This window comes from Microtus oregoni, unplaced genomic scaffold (assembly GCF_018167655.1).
Source record: "Microtus oregoni isolate MIOR12 unplaced genomic scaffold, Mior012 000068F_ref0000429, whole genome shotgun sequence".
Lineage (NCBI taxonomy): Eukaryota > Metazoa > Chordata > Mammalia > Rodentia > Cricetidae > Microtus > Microtus oregoni.
Genome location: NW_024543975.1, coordinates 5,322,001 through 5,333,077, shown reverse-complemented (window position 1 = coordinate 5,333,077; position 11,077 = coordinate 5,322,001).

The window sequence follows — 11,077 nt, the reverse complement described above, 5'->3', positions numbered from 1 at the left end:
ATATTTCAAAAACGACTTATAAATGGGTCACAGTATTGGATAAATGTTTATAGGCTTGGGAAAGAAGAGAAAAAGAATATAAACAATTATAAAAAGAAGCAAATGTTTTTTTAAAAAAAGGTAAAGTTTTTAAAGAGACAGAATATAAACAGTAATAGATTGAATAAACAAAGAATAAGCCATGTAAAGATGGAGAATTGACAGAGAGTCTGGATTATGTATATTATTGTATTTTCTTTGAATTTTTTGATTTTGAATGAGCTAAGTGGAGGGAGACATTTTATTATATGTGTTTCTAAGCTAAACCAGAATATTATGAAGGTATCTTGACTATAGAATTTGGGTCTAAGGATATGTTGCTTTAGAAAAGAGATTCTTCTTTTGTTTCCACAGAGGATGACAACCTGTGGATTGTTTCTAGACTCGTATGGTTTGATGGGCTAAGACCCATTGAAAGGTTGCCTTGAATACCCCTCAAAAATTACTTTGCTTAATAAACAACTGGAAGCAGTTTGGAGAGTACTATACCCAAATTCCCAAGTACAGTTTATAAATGTTTCTTTATATTTAAGGGGGATATGATATAGAGATTACACTGGATGGATCTTAGTTTATTGATACAAATTTAAGGTCAGTTTTGTTATATGTATATTTCTGCTCTTGATTAAAGTATTTTGTTTGTCCCGCTCATGTAAAAATATAATGTATAATTAAGAAATATAGGTTAATTGAAAATCATCAAGTTTGTAATCATATTAGTTAGATTTTCTAGATGTATAGAGATGTATTTCAGATGGCTAGGCATTCTGAAGAACCTTTCAAAGACTACAGAATATGCCATTTAAAATGCTTAAGAACTTAGGACTTTTCATGACAATGAGACACATCTGCTCCTGGCAGCATCAAGCTACACCAAGAGGAAGCATCAAAGAGACTCTTTATGGAGCTGGTTAGCCATTTGGGCAAGAAACTGCTTCTGCCTGGACTGTTGAACTGGACATGCAAGACATACAGAGAAATGACTGCTGAACTTGTGAGGTGATCATTCAGGTTCCTGCTTCATGAAAGAGTCTACTAGACATTCTGCAGGACACAGAAGAAAACGGAGACTGACAAATGGACAATATAGGCAGAACTGTGTTTGAAATTTCCTGCTATGTGGAAAAGTGTGCTAGACACCATGGGCCTGTAGGCTGAATATGGATATCTCAACAGTACAGAAGAACTTTTTATGACTGTCCAGGTAGCAAGATGTCTCTGTCATTCTTAGAGTTTTGGAAGTTTCTTGCAACGTACTTACTGTTTACTTAGGTAATATTATATCCTTCTGGAGTCTTGGATGGTATTAAAGAATTTATAGTTATAGTTTTCCTTAGTTATGATAAAACATAAAGTAGATTATAATTTTTGCTTGATACCTGTTTTGTTATATGTAATTTTACTATGTTAAAGTTAGAGCCTTCATTTCTGTTTAAACAGAAAGGGGGTAATTGTATGGGAGGTCATTTTGTTTATGTTTTGCTTTTGTTGGTTAATGAATAAAATATTCTTTCCTGTTTTGAGCCTATGGCAGGGAAGAACAAAACTAGGCGAGGAAAGGTATTCTATAGGTTAGGAGGAAGAAGGGCAGAGTCAGAGAGATGTCATGGAGCTGCCACTGGAGATAGACATGCTGAAACTTTGCTGGTAGGCCATGACCTTGTGTTGATGCACAGATTAATGGAGATGGGTTAAATTAAGATGTAAGAGTTAGCCAATAAGAAGCTAGAGCTAATGGGACAATCAGTGATTTAATTAATACAGTTTCTGTTTGATTATTTTGGTTCTGGACAGGTGGGACAAACAAGCAACCCCTCTTCCTACATATGTATATTCCTGCTCTTGATTAAGGTATTGTGTTTGTACAGCTTATTTTAAAATTTAATGTATAATTAAAACTGTAGGTTACTAGATAGTCATCTATAATAGACAAATTGTCATTGGTTATTAAAGAAGCCGCTTTGGTGCTATGGTAGTGCATAATAGAGCAAGACAGGGATTCCAAGCAGAGATAGAGGAGAAAAGAATGTGGGGTCAGGGTGATGCCATGTAGGAGACAGACGCCAGATGGAGTCTTACTAATAAACCATGCACCTCATGGTAAAATGCAAAATAATAGGAATGAGCTAATTTAAGATATAAGAGTTACTTAATAAGAAGCCTGAGCTGATAGCCCAAGCAGTGTTTTAATTAATATAGTTTCTATGTGGTTATTTTGGGTCTGGGCAGTTGGGAAATGATTGAGCAGTCACCATCAACAGTTAACAGCTGTACTTCCTACAGTTAATTCTTTTACATGCTTAATGGATTCCTTCAGAGCTATAGTTCCAATGTCTCTGTTTCAGACGTCTTGTTGACCTGAATTTATAACTCTGGAATATACATAATATACTTAATACTCAGGAAGACTGAAAAAGAGTTTAGTGTCAGAGTGCTTTGGGCACACTAACCCTTGTGGACTATGTTCCTTTTTATGGACCTAAGAATCTGGGTTCAGCTAAATAATTTTGAAATATTTTAGCATATCCTCAGATCTTTCCTTATTTTCACAAATTTTAACAAATATATGTGTTTATGTGTGTGTGTACCGTTCCAGTATACAGAGATGTACATGTATGCATGGGTACGGTTGTGTATTTGTTTACAAATGGAGGACAGAGGGCAATCTTAGGTTTTTATCTTCAGGTAGCAATAACCTCATCACTAGGACAGGATCTCTAGATGGCCTGGAACTCAAGAAGGAGGCCATGATAAACTTCATACAAACCTTAGTATTCTGTCTGTCTGCTTCGCCAGCTCATAGAGAGCCAGCACACACCATCATACCCGGAATGCTTTACATGGGCTCAGGAAATCAAACTGATGTCAGATTGCTTGCTTGGGAAGCGATTTACCAACTGATCAAGAACCTGTAAGTTTACAAAGTAATAGATTGCACTATGACATTCCTAAACACATATGCCTCTATACTTTCTTTATATTTGTTCCTATAATCCACTATCCTTTTTGAACCTTCCTACCTCCTCTTTATAACCCCGTTAGTTTTCCCAAATATTTCCTCACCTGTTGTTGATGTAAACATACAAAAGACACACTTGTATATGATTCTTTCATGGAAAATTTAAAGAAAAAACAATATATTGGAAGATGCTAAATTTTTAAACTCTTATGGTGCTACAGCTTCAATATTTTAAGCTATTCAAAGTTAAAAAACTAAAAATAAATAAAAAGGGTAGATTTAGAAGTTGTAAATTACTGAACAGGAATAACTATTGTCTCCTGTTATTAAAAACTGATGAAATTTGTATGATTAAGGTAAAAGAAAGGAAAATATAGTCATCAAAGTCAAGTGAGTCATTTTCAAATGTGCAGATACACACAAATGATACAGAAAAAAACATGCTGAAGCAAATACTGTCATCGTGCCATTTAAGATAATCAATTTTAAATGAAACATTCGAACCTCAAAATATAAAATAAAAAGTGGTAACTAGAAATTTCCTGTCCATTTTCAAAAAAAAATGTTGAGAAAATGAAATTATAGAAGCTAGAATTGAAACATTTATTTGATAATATTTGAACATTTCATTTATCCTTCATGTCTATTATAAAATTTCCACTGAATGGAACTGACTGTCAAATTGGTAAATACACTGGTTATGATATGACTAAAAGGAAATCTGTCTACTGAGCTTGTCTCATATGCTTAAATGTAAAAGCACTTTTTAAGTCAAATGTCTTTAATATTTATTTACTGTTTTTATGTATATGTTTATGCCTAAATATAAATATGTTCACAACGGGCTTTCAGGTGTCTTTGGAGCTTGGAAGAGGCATTGAAACCTTAGGACCACAGTTATAGGCAATTGCGAATCACCCAAAATGTCATGTAGAGACTGAACCAGGGTCTTCTGCAAGCAATGGCAGCAAAAGCTCTTAAACACTGAGCTGTCTTCCAGTCCACCTAGCAAATATTTTAATATATGTGTTTTTCCTAGTCATGGTCCATGTGAACAAAAGTTTCTAGGTATAACATAATATAAAGAAAAATTAAAGCCATTTGTTTTATGAATATGTCTATGCTCACCTTCTGAAGACCAAATGGAAAGTAATTATGCAATGGAAAGTAAATATGCAATGCATGTATGACTAATTGCAGACACACAGATTACATTTAGATGTTTTATGGATTAAAATTAATCTATAAAAATCTACAAAAGTTAGATTATACTCTAGACAAGAAGTCTATATAAAGTCTGCACTAAGTGCTGCATTTTTTTGGCTTGATAAGGAATAGAACAATAATGATTTCTTCCTTCTGCTGTGATATGTCAATCAAAGAATGTGTAAAAAAGAAGGAAAGGAAAAACTGATGCTAAGCTAAGTCATACCACCTGTCTTAGCTATAGAATAGAGGCTTTTTAATGAAAGATACTTTGTGTGATATTTTCTGTTTGTTTACACTATGTCAATTTTCACCTTTATTTTCCTGGTCAGCTTGAGATTGATCACTCACAATTCTTCATGATTTTCATTAATTATGGTTGTGTGTTTTGGCATGAGGCAATCTGTGGATGAAGTTTCTAGGTTATATATAAAAATTGTGTGTGCATGTGTGTATTTGTGTGTGTGTATACATGCACACTTTAAAGACACCTTCTAAGAATGAAGTTTCTAGGTTATTCGTGAAAATGTGTGTGTGTGTGTGTGTGTGTGTGTGTTTGATTTAAAGATACCTTCTAGACTGTGTGACTGAGTCATACCATTTGCAAGGCTCCCTTAGCAACCTGTTATTGATACTATAGTAAGATATTATTTATTATCAATACATTTTCTAGTTTTCTATATCATAATTATCTAAAATTATATACAAGTGTCTTATGTAAAAGAACACTAGGGGTCTTTTTCATTTACTTAACAATCTAATATTGCTTCTCTCAGAAAAAGCCTCAAGTCAAAAGGCTATCTGTTAAAAGGCCACTAGATCTTGGGTAAATAATAAGTATGATACAACTAATTATTGAGTTGGAGGTCCTCAGGCAGATGAAATGGAGACACACAGCTTCCATTCCAGTCTGCTTGTTGGTACTCAGAACAGTATGATTTCCTGTACTCCAATTTTCCAGATGGTTTTCTCATTATATGAGGATGCCATAGTATGCTCCATAGAATTCTTTTATATGCTAATTACAAGCTGAGAAGCCTTCATTTTCCCCATTCATTGTATTCCATATCTGTTTGTTTTACAAGGGTGCTTAGACACTTACCTCTGAACTTTTATGATACAACTAATAAGATGTTAAAGGCATAATAATCTAATTTTATTTCTGCAATGAATTTCATAGTATTTTGAAGTTCTTGTTTTATTGTTCTTCTATTAAACGATTTTTTCTTAATTCATTGCATATCAAGGGAAGAAATTCCTAAAGTGGATTAATTAGCCATTTAGGAAACTTATCAAAAATGTATGTTTTTCATTTCTTCAAATCACTGTAGATACTAAAGTTGTTAGAATATGGAGTGCACCCAGATCTTCTCAGAAAATTAGCTTTATGTCTCACTGAATATATATGTATGATATAATAAACATGATTATATTTTATATATTATATATTTAGTATATATGTATAATATAATGAAGTATATTTTCTACTTACGAAATTTTATATAACATATAAAATAGAGTATATTTTTATTTTAAAGTACCATAAGTATTTTCTGTTATATCTTCCAGTTTAATTAAGTTGGAAATCACAATAATGCCACTAGTTTTTATCTCATTAACAAAACTTCATAGTTCTCATGTGAATTTGGCAACTATGTATTCTTCCACAGCTACCTATTTTGCTTTAAAACAGACATAACTTCTTTGGATTGACAGTACTTCATTTTTTGTTGTAATTTCCTCTGACATCATGTGTTTCCCATTGGGCAAGGGATGCTAGTGAAGACATCATATAATTTTAGAGAAGAAGAAACATGTCGTCGTTCAGGGAAGTTCATTATGACCAAGAAGCAAACAACTCAAAGGCATCAGTAATTCCCCTGATGTATGCAGTAAGGACTCTCAGGCAATCTGAGCTGCCTGGGAGAGACACCTTCCACTCTGTTTAGCTGCCTGAGAATTGTGTAGTGACTTCACGGTTCTCGCTCTCACACCACCCACGCAGAGGTGGGTTTTTGGTAATGCTGATGCATTTGGGTCATTTTTGTTCTTCTAAGTATTCCATAACTTACACTTCTCTGAGTAGACCTAATAAAACTTAAGTCCACACTGTTGGTATACTTACTTTGGTCTGTGGTTGGCTTCCTATCTAGATTGAGATGTTTCTTTGTTTTTATTTTATTTTTATTGAAAAAAAAAATTTCCGCTTCCTCCCAGCCTCCCATTTCCCTCCCCCTCCTTCCACTCCTCTCCCCCTCCCCTACTCCTCTCCCCCTCCCTCTCCAGTCCAAAGAGCAGTCAGGGTTCCCTGCCTTGTGGAAAGTCCAAGATCCTCCCCCCTCCTTCCAGGTCTAGGAAGGTGAGCATCCAAACTAGTTAGGCTCCCACAAAGCCATAACATGAAGTAGGATCCAAACCCAGTCCCATGCTTTTTCAGTCCCAGTCCAGCTGGTCTTGGTGAGCTCCCAATAGATGAAGATGGGATATACTCCCTCATAATTGGTTTCTAGCCATAAATAAAGGACATTGAGTCTATAATTTGTGATCCTAAAGAAGCTAAATAAGAAGGTGAACCCAAAGAAAAACATAGTCATCCTCATGGATATGAGAAGTAGACAAGATTGCAGGGCAAAAAAATGGGATCTTGGGGGTGGGGTGGGATGGGGGTAAGGGGAGATGGGGAGAGAAAAGTGAGAAGGGGAGGATGGGGGGAACTTGGGGAAATGGGATGGTTGGGATAAAGGAAGGGTGGATATGGGAGCAGGGAAGTATATATCATAATTAAGGGAGCCATCTTAGGGTTGGCAAGAGACGTGAACCTAGAGGGGCTCCCAGGTGCCCAGGGCGATGTCCACAATTAGTTCCTTGGGCAGCTGAGGATAGGGAACCTGAAATGTCCCTATCCTATAGCACTACTGATGAATATCTTGCATATCACCATAGAACCTTCATCTGGCGATGGATGGAGATAGATACAGAGACCCACACTGGAGCACCAGACTGAGCTCCCAAGGTCCCAGTGAGGAGCAGAAGGAGGGAGAACATGAGCAAGGAATTCAGGACTGTGAGGGGTGCACCCACCCACTGAGTTGTTTTTTAAGACACCTCAGAAATACTTCTATAGATCTTTCTTCTTCTTTATCTGTCTAGTTAGCATTAATCAAGTTAGCATTATCTAATTCCACCTCAGTGTAGAAAAGTTCCTTATATTGCATTCTCAACTACCTACTGTGCAATTTCACATCAAAGCAGATATCATAGCTATGATTAAAAGATTAATTGTGTTCTTTGATTTTCTCACTTTTAGCCAGTACTTCTTTATAATTATAATCCTATATAACTCTGACTTTACAAAATTATATTAATAATTACAATAAAATAATAAGCCCAGAGCATATCATAGTACTTCCTATGGAGGCAAAACTGCTTTTTAATACATTTAAAATTAATGCACTTTCTCTCTCTCTTCACATCTACCAACTGTTCTTGTTTCTCACAGTTCTCTCTTTTTCTTGCTTGATTCTTGTATTGCATACTGGGTACTTCCATAAATTACCAGTTTCCTTTACAAATTCTATATTGAGAACTATAAAACTAATACTGCTAGGTCAGAAATGTTTCTTGTCAATCAGCTGTACTGGGAGTTCCCATCAATGTTTAAACTCCATATCCTGGTAACACATCTCCTCTTAACTCTCCTGGGAGTACTTATCAGTCACCAATTATTAACATCTCCCTTTTCTCCCTGTCCAGTATCTTTTCTGTTTAGTAAACTTGAGAAGCAGGAATCCATCTGATTTGATTTTTCATGGGATGAAAGCAAAGAACCTAGCTCCCTCTGTTTGTTTTATGTATTGTATTTCTTATTTCAAATGTTTGGATTAAGGTTTTCACAATTCAGTTCTAGCTGATTTTCAAACTATTTGGAGTATTTATTAACTCTAAGTTTGACAGTTGCATACATTTATATGATGCATTCAGATTTCTCTTTCCACCTGCCTTGTCTTCCACATATTAATGCAATCACTCTTTGGAGCAATATTTTTTTTTGTTTTAACAAATAAAGCTTTCCTGAAAATGAGAGTGCAGAGCTATCCACAGTAGTTGGCCATAGAGGCCAGGCAGTGGTGGTACACACCTTTAAATCCCAGCACTTGGAAACAGAGGCAGATGGATCTCTATGAGTTCAAAGCTAACCTGGGCCACAAGAGATTAAATCAGTCTAAAAGAGAGAGAGAACCAAACGTTGGTGGCTCACACCTTTAATCCCAGTACTAGGGAGGTGGAGATGGGAAGTGATATCGCTTGGTGGGGAGAGAAAAATAAGGCCGAAGAAGACAGGAGCTCAGGATTCAGTCTGAGGTTTCAGAGAGATTGCATTCAGTCTGAGGACTTGTAGAGATAGGATATTGCATTCGGTCTGAGGATTTAGTAGAAGTTAAGAACTAGTGGCTGGCTGCTATGCTTGCCTGAACTTTCATTATCACCCACTAATATCTGACTCTGGGTTTTTATTATTAAGATCAATTAGAGATCATGCTACATCGTTTTTGACTCTTTTAAAGATTCATGATTTTTGGTCACTTATTTGACCTGTTTGGCTTAACTAGAGGCATTTCTGTGACCACTGGATAAGGAGCATCCACTGGATTATAGTGGGATCACCAGTGGGTACACAACCGAAGGCATTGGCAAACCCCCTTCTCTGAGGAAATAGTTCAGTAGTAAGTAGGGGTCTCCTGAGCCCTGCCTCCATACTGGTCTGCCCAGTGTGGTTATCCACAGATCCTGAAAGTTTATTACTGCAATACCTGTATATCTTCCAGAAGATAACATGCCACAGCCCTTATCCTCATCTTCCACCTCTCACATTCTTTCTGACCGCTTCCCACAAAAGAGGAATAACTGGTTTGATTGGATTATTGGTATTTGTAAATTACTGTTTTTAGAAAATTGTATTGGTACTTTTTTTTGTATATTGATATACTGAATATCGAATATGAGTGTTCATACCTCTATTTTTGTATAAGAGTGTGCTTATAACTTTGTCTATATTGTATTGATACATTTACCATATTACAATGTACATTTCTACCTCTGATATTATTTATAATAACACTTTACATTTGATATGTAATGACATTGTTTACAGTTGGAGATCATTGTCTTCATATATTGCACAGTTGTTTATTCTCTTAGTCTTCAAGTTAGATAGGTATTGAGAATTATATGTTTGTCATATTTATTTTTAGGATAATCAGGTATTTAGATACATAGAGATTATATCTAGTATAGATAGTATAATCTTCAGCCTCTTCAAAGAGCTGTAGAAAATGGCCTTTAATCTAACCTAGAATTCTGTGCCAACGAGACACAATCACTCCTGGCAACACCACTCTACTCCCGAGAGAACGTTGAGCACTGGGAGTTTGTCTTCTTGGCAGAACTGGCCTTTGGGTTAAGAAAAGCCCATACCTCAACTACTGACAAAGATACAGAATATCCATAAGTGGATAAAACAGGATTGTCGTATCTTGCCAAGACAGGGTAGAATAGTTCTAAGAAAGTTCCTTGCCTTTAATAACGGTATGTCAGTTATGTTAGACGGTCTTAGCCAAAGTTGGTTGACTCAACATTGCAAACGAGACTTTGGGTGATTGCACAGGTAGTCAGTTGTCTCTGTCATTTGTTGCACATTTTGGATATATCTCGTTTGTTAAATAATATTAATTTCCTTCTCAGATCTTTGACGGAGTTGAAGATTAGATAATTGTAGTTACTCTCTACATTATTTAGACTCCTTGGAATAAAATGTTTAGTGTATTTATTATTTGTTCCTATTGTATATAGTTGTATTTTGTTTGGCTCTATCTTATTTAGACAAAAGGGGGAGATGTAGGGGTAGCCCCAGTCAATCACCTTGCTTGTAGGGCGGGGTCGCCTGAGGATACTTTTTACTAATAAATATTGCTGGTGTGCTCTCCCCCACCCCTTCTGCTTTCCTGTCCTCCACTGGAACCACGGGTTCTATGAGTCTTTCCTAATTAAAGCTGAATATATTCTTATAATTTCTGTCTGCCTTCATTTATGCCGATACTTTTCATACTCTAAAGCCATGTTAGGGGACAGCAAGAACCCTTGGGGGAACTTAGCTCTGTTATTTAACTAAGTTGGTGTAGCCTTTAATCACATCACATCATAAAAACATGGCTTCTCTTCTTCACTTTTTGTTTAGTTTTTAGATTTCCACCTTTAACACATCTTACCTAAATTTCTACCACTTGCTACTATCACACAAAAACACCCATAAAATGATTTTCTCTGTCATATTCCTACTTAAAAACATTTTTCTCTGTATCAGTACCCTATCTAAAGCAAAAATTTGATACTGCCATTCATAACTGAATAAAAATTCTCCAATCAGGGATTCCAAGCCTTGTCTTTGTCTGTAGCAATCTCCAATTTGCATATTTTGAAAAACACCATAGAATAGTCCAGAACTCTGTTGGCTTATATGTTCCTGATGTTGGATTCTTATTCCCCACTGACTTTGTTATATGTTGTGCTTGGATATCATGCTCATGTCCCCCTACACCAAGCAAATGCTATTTCACCTGTGATGCCAGTTGGCATCTCATGTTAGAATCAAGTCAGATTCCTCATGTGAGATACACAGCCCTGAACTGTTCCCCTTCTCTTTGTGTTTTAACAAATAGCAGTTGCCATACTGGAAGTTTCCTGAAGGTAAAGACTATAACCTTATTGATTTCATTTTCAACTATTTTATTCATTGTTGGAATAAAACATTGAATAAGGTCTTCAGAATTAGATGACTAAATATACTTTAAAGGAAAATACATACCTTGATGTAAA